Source organism: Rhopilema esculentum, unplaced genomic scaffold (assembly GCF_057945365.1).
Source record: "Rhopilema esculentum isolate cy_ngs unplaced genomic scaffold, ASM5794536v1 HiC_scaffold_36, whole genome shotgun sequence".
NCBI lineage: Eukaryota > Metazoa > Cnidaria > Scyphozoa > Rhizostomeae > Rhizostomatidae > Rhopilema > Rhopilema esculentum.
Window position 1 is genome coordinate 1,639,852 of NW_028300847.1, and position 14,405 is coordinate 1,654,256.

General features: G+C 37.2%; 1 protein-coding gene across 1 annotated transcript in view; it reads right to left on the reverse strand.

Annotated features, from left to right (window-relative positions):
- Nucleotides 1–12,956, reverse strand: part of LOC135687967 (uncharacterized) — a 43,657-nt gene extending 30,701 nt beyond the window's left edge. The window contains exon 1 of the mRNA XM_065204608.2: nt 12,700–12,956. The gene's annotated coding sequence lies outside the window, so the exon portion shown is untranslated. The remainder of the gene's footprint in view (nt 1–12,699) is intronic.
- Between the last annotated feature and the right edge of the window lie 1,449 nt (nt 12,957–14,405).

Below are 14,405 nucleotides of genomic sequence, written 5' to 3' on the forward strand. Positions count from 1 at the left end.
TTTGTGACAAGCAATTTAGAGCGACAGACCGTGAAAAAAGCTTTAAAAACCGATCACTACACTCGAATACCTTACAGCAGTTCACGATCTTTGATCAATAACACCGTCATAATGGCGAGTTCAAAGGTACCTGTACACGTTGCTCAGCAACATAAGTGCAATGAAACCGCTACACAGCCAAATCTATATTGACTATGTATGTTGCGGAGCTTGTGACACAATCATTAAATATAAAGTTCACGAAAAACCAGCTCTGCTCTGAACATCTTTCTCTAGAAAAGTCCCCGTTACTAAACTAACAAGCTAAATTTAGAAAATTGAAGAAGGTAGACTGAAAAAATTCATTTTTATAAAGAAAAAAATTATAAAGTACAATGTAAAAAACTATTAGCAGGAATAATAATTTGAAATACAAACACCAAGGGAAGTTACTAATAAATAAGATTCAAATTAAAATGTGTTGTAAATAGCGATTTTGATAGAAAGGGTTACCTTTTGCTATAGGTGCGATTTTGAAGGAAAAGTCGATTTGCGAGATGTTAACTTGAAGTTTCTATATTTTGCACAATAAACCAGCAAAATAAATTCAACTGTTCGGCTCATTGAGCACTCTGTGCAACACCAAACTAGCCCAAATACAACGTTTGCAAACAAGGGAAAAGAAGATAATAAAAATGCCAAGTACAAGAACGAGTGGATTTGTCATTGACTCACAGTTAAGTCTCGCAATCCTTTAACCAAGGAATCATGAGATGGCTTTGAAAATAGCAAACACTTTTCAACATATATGTCGTAAACTGTTTGCTTTTTTCAAAGCCATTTTCAAGTTCCGTACCGCCAAGAAACTGTCCGAATCATGACATACAAAATTTTGCATGAATCCTGTACCGACAATCTTCGCCATAAGTTTACTGAAAGATCCCAGATTTCAGAGTAAACAACCAGAATTCATAGAGATTTGCATATTCTTAGCGTTAGGTTAGAATATGCATAACGAAGTTTCTACTTCTCTAGTGCCAAAAACTGGAACAATATCCCTGACGGCATTCGAGAAAAAGAATCAATCGCTTGCTTTAAAAGAAAACTAAGGGAACGTATTTTGAACCTTTAAATTTACAGGATACAAATATGACCGCTTGGTACAGCAGAATTATATCTTATAATGAATGTTGGTAATAGCATTGTTAATTTGTTAATTTTTTCAAGCTGAAAGGCGGTCGTGTATAAATATCGATGGTGTGGAATGAAATGAGATGAAATTGAAAATCCTGTTGACTATTAACTGTAATTCACATAGCAAGATCCTAAGATTCTGGCTTTTCTTTCTATCCTTACATCTTTTAAAAATATTTAAGTCACAGCCAGAAACAAATGTCATATCTTCAAAAGTATAACAATTACAATGACATGAAAATTTTAAGTTGATAGCCAGACCTGAGAAATCAGTAAGGTGACCAGACCTGGGTAATCAAAGAATATACAAATTTATCCACAACTTCATAGCAATAAAGTACAGCAGTTGGCCAGATCATGTTATTGAATCAACATAAATTTTAAATCTGGTGATTTAGCTTTCTTTTAAATTACAGCTTTTTGCTCAGTTGCTTGCAGAGCAGAATAGAAATCCAAGATGGCCAAATAGAGCTGAGGCGTGGCATTAGTTATTTTATATGCTAGTTCAACCTGATGAAGAATCTCATAATTGAAGAGCAAGAATTTTGTAAAATTAGATTAAAGAACGTTCAATATTCAAAATTATTGGTTGATAAACACTGTCACGAAATGATTACTTGGACAGGAATTTTTCTAAAAATTCCATTTATTATTCAAAGATCATACGAATGTTGAACTGTACTATAGATTATAGCCCTTAGCGACCCGAAAAAGCCAAGTTAACAGGGACCCAGGAATACATTGAACTAATCAATGTTCACGATGATAAAGAAACATTTGATTAAAAGAGTAAAAAAAGTTTCACGTCATCAAAAATCCATTTTTCAAAGATTTCTTAATTTTGACCAGATAATCGGAAAGAAGGGCATAAAAAACCCCTCATTATGCAACATCAGTTTGATATGCTAAAAATTGGGCGAGATATGGCCAATGAAGGATTCCATGGTTGCTGATGTATTAGTCTCATTCTGGCCTTTTTCATGAAATTATGAACCTAGTATTTCAACCAATTTGAAACACTTTTAACTGATTTTGCATTTTTACAGACATTTCATGATGCTCTTTTGGGATATATTTAAAATGTTTAAATGGATTGAAAATGTTTAAAAAAAATTCTGTGATGTCATCACTTTGGTCTCTATTTCTAAAATATTTACCAAACTACGAAGGAGCGAAATGAATATATTCTGAATCCAGGAATTTTATGATCCACTAGAAGCGCATATATTCAGTAATTTACCGCTGACATTTGGAGCCGTAATGTCAGGCAAGAGATTTCAACTTTTGCATGTGACACAAACTCGTCAAGAAATAAAACGATCGGGAACTTTTAAACATCGTGAAATTTGGGGTGCTTAATAACCTTGTTATCAATTTCCTTAAACTTCATTGTCAAGAAAGTAGTGAACTAGAAATTTATCACCGAACGATTTGAGCAATATAATTCTAGTTGTGGCATTTAGGACTATCTCAGGACAACTGCCGCTAAGCATGCCGGTTGCGCAAGAGCCTTTCAGGTCCTTGCAATATCAAACAAAAATTCGACAGGCTTCGCAATTCGCCTTCAGAACTCATAAATCATTTAAAAGCAAAAAGCCAGTCGATTTTGGTTACCAGCCACAAGGTTTAACAACAAGTGTACGCCGTATGGCAAGAATTCACGAAATCACCTTCTGCAAAGCAAATACTTTTCAAATTATTTACCACATAACAGCGTCTTGCTCACAGCGATTATCTTGCATCAGCGCGATTAATCAACCGATTACAGTTATCAAACTTATGAAGTTATAAATATATAAAATGTTTATCAGCCACTAAAGAGGAATTCATTTAAGAAGGGAATTATTGATTTCTATAGCGTTTCCCTGAAAACTTCCATATTTGTTGGCTCTAATTGGTTTGTTAATAGCTAATTAGTTCAAGTAAAACTGATTCAAAATCCAAAATCAGAGTTCATTAGCAACACGTCGTGTCAACAAGTAGCACCAACATAATATAACTCATGTGAAATAGGAAAAAAAACTATTTGAAAAGATTCATTTTTTGCAATGATTCTGTCTTGATGATGATACTTCGATCCAATATGAAAAACAAACCTTTTTGTTGGAACTTCCAAATATCGCTGATCCAGGTAAATACTACTTCCCTTGCATTTTTCTAAGTAAATATAAATATATCGCTACAAGAACGTTCTCAATCAACCAAAGAAATCAATTTTTGCTTAAAATTGCACGCTTACTCGTGATGTCAAACAAGATTACTTCAACTTCTCAAGTTGCAGATGGCAAGGACCTGTGCAACTTGTCATAACCTTTTGAGAATGGCAATGGCTAATTTTTACCGAGTGTGCAAAACAGGCTTTCTCGCATCCAATTCACTTTCGAAACACTATCAAAAGAATGGGGTTACTAGACACCATCAAACAAAGTAAGCTGGCCTATTTCGGGCACCTTATGAAACACGCCTCACTGCAGTTAGATCTTATTGACGGCAAAATTGAAGGTAAACGTGCAAGAGGAAGACCCAGACTGAAATGGTTAGATAACATCAAAGAATGGAGTACCACACCAAAATATGTAGACCTAAAGAAGATGGCTCAAGACCGCCAACGATGGCGATTAATGATCGGCAACATTCTTGAAGGAGAAAGCACTAATGACTGACCGACTAAATTCATTTCAAATGTCGGTTTGTCTGATGTTACTTTGCAAGCTGCCCCTTTACACTGCGTATTCAATTACGAGCTGTCTGCGCGATTATCTTCTAACATTAAAGTCTTTTTTCTATAAAATTATTACAAGACCAGCTGTACTTCGGTAAAATGTTGAGAAAATATAAAAATAGGATACCTGTCTGCAGAGTTAAATTATTTTCCTTGAATATGTTCTTGCTTAAAAATTTGGGATTCCTGTTAACAAAAGTGCATCAAAAGCAACTCAATATGATTAGTTCAAAAAACAAAAATACTATTTTGTTAGACGAACAATGCTGACAGTTGGAATTTTGTTCGGATGCAATGCAAGCCTTAAAACCTTCAACACAAAAAATACATTAAGAAATTAAGTAAACATGACTGCAAAAACAATAACATTTAATTCAATAAAATTGTCATAACAAAACTGTCATAAAATTGGCGTTGGTTTTATCTAGAAAGGGGGAACCTTGTACAATCACGGGCGTCCCCAACCTATAAAGACTTGGTTGATAAAAATAGGGGAATATCCATCGAAGCTTTTCAATCTTCCGGGTAACACAAGAATGGACTGGCCAAGCCATCCCTGCGTACGGTGTTACTAGGTTAAAGGGTCCATTTTCTTGTGACGATTGCGTTGATAAATCGTTGATTTCAGCTAGAAGCAATTGATATACATATTGTAAAATCTGTAGGAAACGTCAATTGCGTTCTGAAAAAACTCGCGCACCACTTTCCGCGACTACGTTAATTACAAGTAAATGGTACAGGGTTCGCGGTTAATTTGCATGAAAAGACTGGGGCGAGAATTCGGGTGAAAAAATTGTCACAGGCCTTTGTTTACATATAGATACGGCGTTTACTAGTGACTAATCACAACACGAATTTTCACCAAAAGTATTTCAAAATTTTGTGAAATTGATTCCTAAACACCTTCCGTAGTCATTATTCTCAAAAATGGATCTTTTAAAAGCTTCTGCCAGGTGTCGTGCTCTAAGAGGCTACGCAGGGTTAGGCCGGTTTCAAATATGGTCAATGGAAATTGCGGCATCATTTCTTGCAAAAATAGAAACTGCCTTCAAAAACAAAAAGAAAGAAGCTTTCAAAAGCTAATCCCTAGGGGGTACTCCCATTAAGGCTTGACAGAGGGTCTAGTTGATTTGAGGGTCTTACAAAATGGCTACCAAATGGCTACCAATGGCTACCAATGGCTACCAAATGGCTACCAATGGCTACCAAATGGCTACCAATGGCTACCAAATGGCTACCAATGGCTACCAAATGGCTACCAAATGGCTACCAATGGCTACCAAATGGCTACCAAATGGCTACCAATGGCTACCAAATGGCTACCAATGGCTACCAATGGCTACCAAATGGCTACCAAATCGCTACCAAATGGCTACCAAATGGCTACCAAATGGCTACCAAATGGCTACCAATGGCTACCAAATCGCTACCAAATCGCTACCAAATGGCTACCAAATGGCTACCAAATGGCTACCAAATCGCTACCAAATGGCTACCAATGGCTACCAAATGGCTACCAATGGCTACCAAATGGCTACCAATGACTACCAAATGGCTACCAAATGGCTACCAAATGGCTACCAATGGCTATCAAATGGCTACCAATGACTACCAAATGGCTACCAAATGGCTACCAAATGGCTACCAAATGGCTACCAATGGCTACCAAATGGCTACCAATGGCTACCAAATGGCTACCAAATGGCTACCAATGGCTACCAAATGGCTACCAAATTGCTACCAATGGCTACCAATGGCTACCAAATGGCTACCAAATGGCTACCAATGGCTACCCAATGGCTACCAATGGCTACCAAATGGCTACCAAATGGCTACCAATGGCTACCAAATGGCTACCAATGGCTACCAAATGGCTACCAAATGGCTACCAAATGGCTACCAATGGCTACCAATGGCTACCAAATGGCTACCAAATGGCTACCAATGGCTACCAATGGCTATCAAATGGCTACCAAATGGCCAAGTTTTGATAATAACATAACGGTTTAGTTTAGCTTGCGATTTATTGTAGTTAACAAGGTTTTATCTTTCCCGAAACAACAACTTGTCCCTATGCACAAGTACTAGTGCTAGTGCCACTGGTGCTAGTGCCACTGGTGCCAGTGCCACTGGTGCTAGTGCCACTGGTGCTAGTGCCACTGGTGCCAGTGCCACTGGTGCCAGTGCCACTGGTGCCAGTGCCACTGGTGCTAGTGCCACTGGTGCTAGTGCCACTGGTGCTAGTGCCTCTAGTGCTAGTGCCACTAGTGTTACGGTACGAAGGTCGAACTTATTTCACGTGCTGGTTCACGTGGGTATCAGCGTGAACATCGTTTTACTAACTTTTATGCTTTTTTTAACTATTGTTCTGTTCTAGTGTTTAATTGGCTGTTATCATGTTCTGTTTTCTTATTGGCTAGTTGTATTTTAGAAAGCGTATAAAGGAGTTTGCCTGTTTTAGAGTAGGAGGCTTTTCACTGTGGGCGTTCCCGCCTTGCCAAGAGATTCGTGGCTGCCGTTTCCCGATGATAGAAAGTCGAAGCGTGTGTTGCTTGAAAGACGTCGCTCTGTTTGTCTTGTCGCTATTCGAAATGTTTAGGTCAAAAACGCCACAAGTCGCCAACACTAGAGCAAGCAAGTTAAAGGTCGTGAGTGCTTTGTTATCATTGTTATTCTTAGCGTTTCTGCATTCTTTATATTGAACATTTGAGACTGATTGCATATGAAGTATTTCGAAGTATTTCGTTGACTCACAAACTGTTCGAATTAGAGGCGTAGTCTAATACTAGTGCTAGTGCTAGTGCAGAAGCATAAGTCAGATTTTTACAACAACAAAATAAAATGGAAACTATAAAAAAATTTTTATCAATAGTTTCTTTGGCAAATTATTTTGCAACGTCCGTCCTTAGATCTACCCCCGTTCATACCAACAACATGCAGAAGACAGGGCATATATTTTGCCGACTATCTTTCGGCCTGTGCCACAGAATAGTCTGGTGGCGATTCTAGGCATTTATCTGGTCCGTATTTTCTGAATCCAGAAACTTGATTGTCCCTCGAGAGCAAATCACTACTTGTATGACCTGAAACTTGATTGTCCCTGGTTCGAATCCTTTCGCGGTCGGGCAACTCAGAGGCTTTTGCCGCGGTCGGGCAATACAGAATTCAGGCTGGATCCGCGCCTGTGCTTGGGTATAAAATCTTGATCTCCTTTTCCACATCTTCCTTTCTTTCAGTGTCGACATGCTCCTCACTCTCTTCTTTCAATGTCGACACCAATCAAGTGAGCCGATCTATCAATTTACGATGATCGGCCATGTTTGATTGGTGCAGTTGATGGGCGCGTGGTATCTGGCGCTTGGCGCGAAAAAGAGAAAAAATATCGAGAGAAAGGAAGTATGGTGAAAAAAGAAGTATCGAAAAAATTATTCGAAAAAAAGTATCCGAAAAAAGTATTTAAAAAAGTGAAAAGTATCTTACAATATTACAAAATTATCTCAGAAAGAAAGGGATCGCAAAAAGTATGCACATAACATGATTTGAGCAAGTTCAACTGAAAACAACTTAAGTATTCCAAAAAAGTATGTATCACAAAAAGTCTTTTAAGCATTTCAATATATAAAAAAGCATCTCAAATTTTTAACAAATATTCTTGCTGCTTTTGCCGCGCCATACATAATAATGCTTTATGATGATATCTTGAAACAGGTTTGGCATCTTTCTCTAAATCAGAGAGCTGAATAAACTTTTTTGCATTATCTTTTGGCAAATCATTTAGGCTAAGTTTCCTTTTCAACAATTTCATCACTTCCTCTGCTTTCACAATAAGCCTTTGATGTGATTTCTTTGCAGACCGTTTTTTGCTTTCTGTCACTCTCCTCGTCTTTTTTTCTCTTCAGCCGTCTTTTCAGCATGGGGGTTTATCTTACGTTTCAAAACATTAACATTTGAAATAATAGATGATTGCATCTTCTCTGCTGATTGAATCATGTTCTCTAAATTAGCCTTGTTTGAGTCGAGAATTTTCAGCTCAAATTCTGGAGCTTAACAAACGAAGAAAGGCTGGCTGAATAAAGCCAGTTTATCTGACAGAGCAAAAAATAAGATCTACAAGGACTACGACTGTATGAAACTTTTCAATGATGGAAGTAAAAAATGAATGAATTGGACAAGTACCTTCAGTACCACAAATTGTGCAAGTCTCTCAAGCTTGAGAAAAAGGAGAAAGTTAATTTCATAAGGACACATATAGCCTCTACATTTTTGCAGGAGGAAACAGCACACCAAGATTATTCGGAATGTGACAAAGATTCTTTAATTGACTCTGATGATAGTGCGGACGACCTTGTTTTGGAAAATACAGTAGCATAGCATCAAGCTCAGATTTTTCAGATATGGAAGAGTTTCCTGTCAGCCCTTTATAATGAGAAGGATGAACAGGGAACTGTAGAGCCAATCTTTACAACAACGCGGGGAGGTAGGGTAGCAACTAATTACAGAGCAAAGACTTTGTGAGTCTTGTTTATCTTACTTTTTCTATCTATATCTGAATGCCATCTTGATCAATTTTTGCTTCCTACCAGGTATGAAAAAACGTTCACTGTTGACAACCTGAGAAACTCTTCTGTAGTGGATGCTGATATGGCTAAAAGACATTGAAGCCCCTTTTGATGTACATGAGTTATGGCTAAAGTATAGTTCAAATCTATGATGGAGAAATATTCATTTTTCAGATTTGAAATGGTACAGTGCATATGAAAAAATTGAGGCTGGCAAGATTCGCCCTGTCGCATCAGGTTATTTTGATGTGGCGTAACAACATGCAAGCAGTGGACCATTTTAATGTAATCACCAAATTTCATCAGTTAGAGCCGAGAAGGGGTATGAAACAAATTTTAAAGATTTTGAAGAGGTGCGAAATATTTTACTGAAAAGTTAGGAAGGGTTTGAAATTTTCATAAAGATTCTGTAAATACCCTCCGCCCCAGTTTAACACATACTTAATGACCACTCCCTCAATTAACTGTCAAAGTTTCGAATAAATTCAGGCAAACGGAGACGTTCAAACCGGGGAAGTATTTTTCACCAGTCTAAATGTGGAAGGGCTGAAAAGGGTGTGACCGAAAAAATTTTGAGGCTACACCCTTTAGAACGTTGGAAAATGCCTCTTTTAGAAAGTACTTGCTTATTTCTACTGAAGTTTTATAAATAGTCTGGTTCAGAGAATATATCAATAGCTATAAAAATAGATAACATTAGCTTGAGGATAATGAAACATCAAGAAAACAGCTAAAAAATGAAGAAAAAGGGTTCCCAGTCAATAAGAACTGCTACTACTTAGGCATAGCCCCTGCTAGCCCAATGGCTTCGCAGTTCCTGAAATTGCTTGATAATTACACTTTTTAGGTTTCATCATTAATTCCTCCACATTTTCGATAAATGCGCCTTTAGGTGCTTTTGGAAAAATCCAAGGAAAAATTCAGGAAATACATCTGAGGGTGTTAAAAGAAGGGTGCCTAAAAATCGTGGTAGGGACAATTTGACGAATAAACAGAACAGAAAAAGGCAAATCATTTTGGATTTTGAAGAATCGGAGCAGTGTGGGTCGGGGTTTCTGGTGCTTCCGAAACAAAAAGGGAGGCTCTTGCATAAAATCTTGCAAAAACAAAAGTAGAAATAGGCCACTTTTTTAAATTTACCTTTTTCACAGAGAATAACCACTTTCTCTGAAAACCTTCCTAAGAAAAACTTTAAAACAGACTGGAGTTTGTGTGCAATACTTTAATTTATTGTGCTCCCATTGCCCTTCCTCGCGTCCATTGCCTCAATACCTACCAGGGGCACCGGAGAAGGGGGAGCGCGGGGGGTCAACCGCTCCTGTTGCCTTTTGATAGGAGGGGGAAAGAGGGGTCAAAGTGCCCTTTTAAAGAAGTGCCTTTACATCGGCAGTTTGTGATGATCAAAAGATTCATTTTTGTATTCATGACAACATTTCTCAAAACTTGTAAAGAATATCTTATGCCAAAAGTCAGCCGATGTCCATGATCCCTACAGAAGATCGAAACAAAGTGACAGTTATGAAAGAAAAGCTAGTAGCCGGGAATTATCTCTTAAATACTCTTTTATTCAAGGCTGTCCCCTTTGTCGTTCCGGCGTCTCTGTTGTCTACTATGTTTTCTGGACACTGGCCAAACACTACAGGGCTAAGTGGTGAAATAAGAAAAGAGGGGATCTCAGGGAGCACCTGCACAAAATTGTTAGGACTTCCCCTCGAAACAATTAGAGAAAGTTCTTGATATTAAGATCTCTTTTGTACAGGTCTGAAAACTTGTTTCAAGCAACATAAGGAAACCCATTTTTAAAGAACTGGCACTCAGACTTTGACTTTGGCAAGAGACTTTGGCATCAATGACTTAATAAGAAATATTGTTATTTTGAGGCTGAACATCTCTGTCCTATTTTACATGACATGGACAGCAAATTTTCAAAAAAAGGCAAGAGAGGGAAAGCGAGAGGGGGCAGATGCCCCCTCATGGAAAAAACCCCTTTGGAAAACGGTGTTTTCTAGTGTTTTCTGGTGGAAAATAGGTGTGAACCCTTGTGTTTTCTCACTCAACCTGCCTCCCCCCTTCCGAAAAAAACTATACTACTGCTGATGGGCACCATTGTTTAAAAAACAAAGGGGATTGTTCATAAGAAACAAAAGATTTTGGAGGAGGGGGCCCCACTCCTTGCAATAAGAATAGTAGACATTGCACTGGCTTCAACACAGAAAAATCTAAGCTATTTAGTTTAATGATGCAGTGGTTGTCTTTGGTCAACAAATAATACTTGTCAAGTGGGGGAAAATGTCTACAAAAGCAAGCGAATTTGCTGACAAATGCTATAATTTTTCTGAACAAAATCAACAATTTGACAAAACCTGAGGGGGTTACCCCCCAACAATCATCAACCCCCAACAATTACAATTCACTTTTAGATTGTGTTTCCTAGCAGGAGGCTTTTCTAGAAAAATTGGAAAACATTAGTGTCTACCTAAAGCACCTTCTGCCATGTCAATTGGAAATCAAACTGCATAATACGCTCCCTGTAAATGAATGCACCCTTTTCAATGTTCTAAAAAGCATAATTGGCTATAATCAATTTTGTATTATATCCTGATAGGAAAGCTTTTCAAAAAAACCTCTGCTGATGAACCCCATGGAATTAAGAGAAGTTGAAATATTTTGAATAGGAAAGAGCAAATATAGGGACAATTTCTTCATGTATGAGGCAAAATTATAAAAATTCACATCACAGGTTCACCAGTATAAATGTCTACATGCAAATTTTTTTATGGATGCATAGACAATGTGATAAAATTGTTGCATTGGTATACTGAAGCATAATACTTAACAACTAGTGGTTTGTGACATGGAGATAAACATTCACACACTACCACCTTGTTGGCGTCCAGAAGTTGGTCTTCACAAACCAAAAAAATTAAAACCTGAATAGACTTCTGAATAATATTGGAAAATTTTCAAAATCAAAACTGATATTTGGTGTTATAGGCCATGTAAAAATTCTTTCCTGTGTTTGTTTGATTCTAAATGAAATTATATTTATCTTCAGGTCTTGAAAGATGTTATTTTTGAAATGCAACTTTTTAAACCCTAGTACCAATTTGATTCCTGACAGTTTATTTCATAAAATCAATTTCCCTGAAACATTCAAAATGTAGATGTTCAAAGGCAAATTTTTTTCATAAATTTCATATTATTTTTGGGGGGCAAGGACTTTCATTCCCCTCTTCCTTTTGCTCAACTCAAGACTTTGTCTAGATCCATCCATGCTTCCATGATCTTAGAGCTTTTGGAGTTTTACTGATTCTGAACAGATTCTGGAAAATTCTGTTTTATTTGCTCCATGCTTATCCCTTAAATTGCTTTATACATTTACCCCCTGATTGCTATAAAAGGACCATGCATGCTCCCTATAAGGGCCTTTTGAAAATAAAAAAAACAGCAGGAGTGGCAGGTGAAAAATTTGCTTTTTTGGAGGGAAGAAGAACAAGAACCTTGCATGGCCTCTGCTCTAACTTTGTTGCATTCAATAAACACATGACAACATCAGGTGATTTTAATTCCAATAACTTAATTTGGCAAAAAATTTGCAGCCCCTGTGCCACTTATCAGGTCTCCCTACACTTGCATTCTGCATTCTTCTGTGCATTTTCAATGACTGTTACTTGATTTACGTATTTTAATCGGGATCTCAGTGATTCATGCGATTGTTGTCTTTCAATAAATTACATGTGACAATTAATTAGCGATAGCAAATCCGAAAGAAATGAAAGGTATTCAATGATGAGGTTTTACAATTATAGCATAGGTCACCTAATTCTTAGAACCTGTTGCGATAATCCGATACAAAATTATCCTATAATGCTTTTAAAACATTTAATTCAAAAAACTTTCGTTCTGCTTCGTAGCATTCAATTGTTGTCATTAAAACTAATCACATTGACATTTTTTTGTCAACTAGAGGTGCGCTTTTTTCCTTATCATTCCAAAATAAAAGTTCTTTACTGGCCTATCCTTACGTGTAAAGCCAGCAAAAAACAAAAATTTAACGAGGAAGAAAGTTATTACGAAAAAGAGCGACCTGTGAAGTTTGGACTAAAGGCTTTTCAAATTTTGCTAAGACTTTTCTTGTGACAATGGCTCGGTTCATATTATTCACTTGAAATCTCGCCACAAAAACTATGAGCGATTTGATACGTGGCAGGCTTCATTGAATTTGAATTCAAATTTTTCACTTACCTCTTCCTGTCCTTCCCGACCAAGACAACAAAAAATTCCAATCACAAATGGTCCGTAATTCATCTGGTCCATAGTGTTGCTAGGCTCCCACCAGTAAAGGGGATCCAGTAAAGGGGGTGGGCTGAATAATAAGATATAAACAGATCTCCACTGACTGTTTTAATAAAAAGCGTTACTAGAAAACATGAAAACCGACGTTTTGAGTCGCGTCAGGCCATTTGATAACTGTGCCCATTTAGTGTTTGTAATTAGGAAGTGGGATCCAAAAACCAAAAACCACGAAATCGATCTATGGCTTTAATTCTATTTGCTTTCAAAAAGAAGCCCACAACAAACAAGTCAGCTTCTTTACTGCGGGTTTAGGTCGTCTGATACTAGAGTACACTATTTTTTTTAAGAATACTATACGTTTTTTCCAGCCACGATATTTTCGTTTTAAGCCTGAATATATACTTGAAGTATTCTACTTTTTTCAAATCTGATTTGGGAGAACATAGTCTGTCCTAGAATAGAAAACCTAGCTTTCTAAAATTATGAGATACGCAAAAAAGGCAACTGCTGGAAAATAAGACACAAATATGCGAGCTGTAGCCCAGCAATATCCTTAAACTATTCTTAAAAATTATATTGTTATAAACAATATTCTTATTATTCTTATAAACAATATTGGTATAAAAAGAGTTTATATCTGTTATGAATAACGAATTGAAGGGGAATAAACAATTTTACAAAGAAAGAGCGTAGCTGTCCTAATAAAACGTCACCTGTCCATAATATAAGTCGACGCAAGTTTTAAAAATTTTTCGCGCAGGCACGGCACCACTAGGGGGGCTAGGAGGCTGAAGCCCCCCCCCCCCTCCAATTTTTTCAAGATAAGAGCTTTTCACCGTTTTTTCTATTACTTTAAAAACAGAGTATCAAATAAAAAGAAAACAAACTGTTTTTATACCGATTGATTTTGTTTGATCTATTTAATTACCTATTTACGTATATTTCTATTATTTATCGATTATTTACATTAAATCAGTAAATCATCTTCTGTATTATTGCAATGTCTTAATTTTAGATGTGTAAGCATGACCTTTTCGAGGCAAAAAAGATGTACCGAAAATAAAATTCTCTCAACCAAGCCAAGAGCTTCTTGTTATTCACATCGATGTGCAATCTGAAACGGAAAGTCACCCTTTTTTCTTCCCCCAACGTCTGTCACTAGAGTTTATGACTCCTCCTCTCCCTAATTTTTCTCAAAGAACAATAATCAGTGTTTTTCTGAGAACGGCCGAAATGTCTTTCCTAAGCGATATAGTATTTTGTTTAATTTTACTCTGGGATATGCTTTTTAGATCTTCTACAAGGTATAATTCAAAAAATTTCCTTAACGTCAGACCCAGCTATGGTGGGTCCTCCTACATCATTAAACTTGGTTCTGAGCCCCCCGGGCTCAAATTCGTGGCCCTTTCCCTGTCACGTAGCTGAAAACATATGCCGTAATATGTAAACTTTATTGAAAATCAATTAAGGGACCAGTCATTATTAATGGTGAGGGCTGGGGCGGATGGTACTTCTGGAAAAGTGCAATTCTTGTCCCCCTCAATTTTATATCGCTACAATGCCCCCCCTGAATCCAAGAATTTGTCTGCAGGGCACCTCTCAATTTTACAGGGCAGAAACATTGTTCATCCCCCCCCCCCCCCGCAAACTTATTG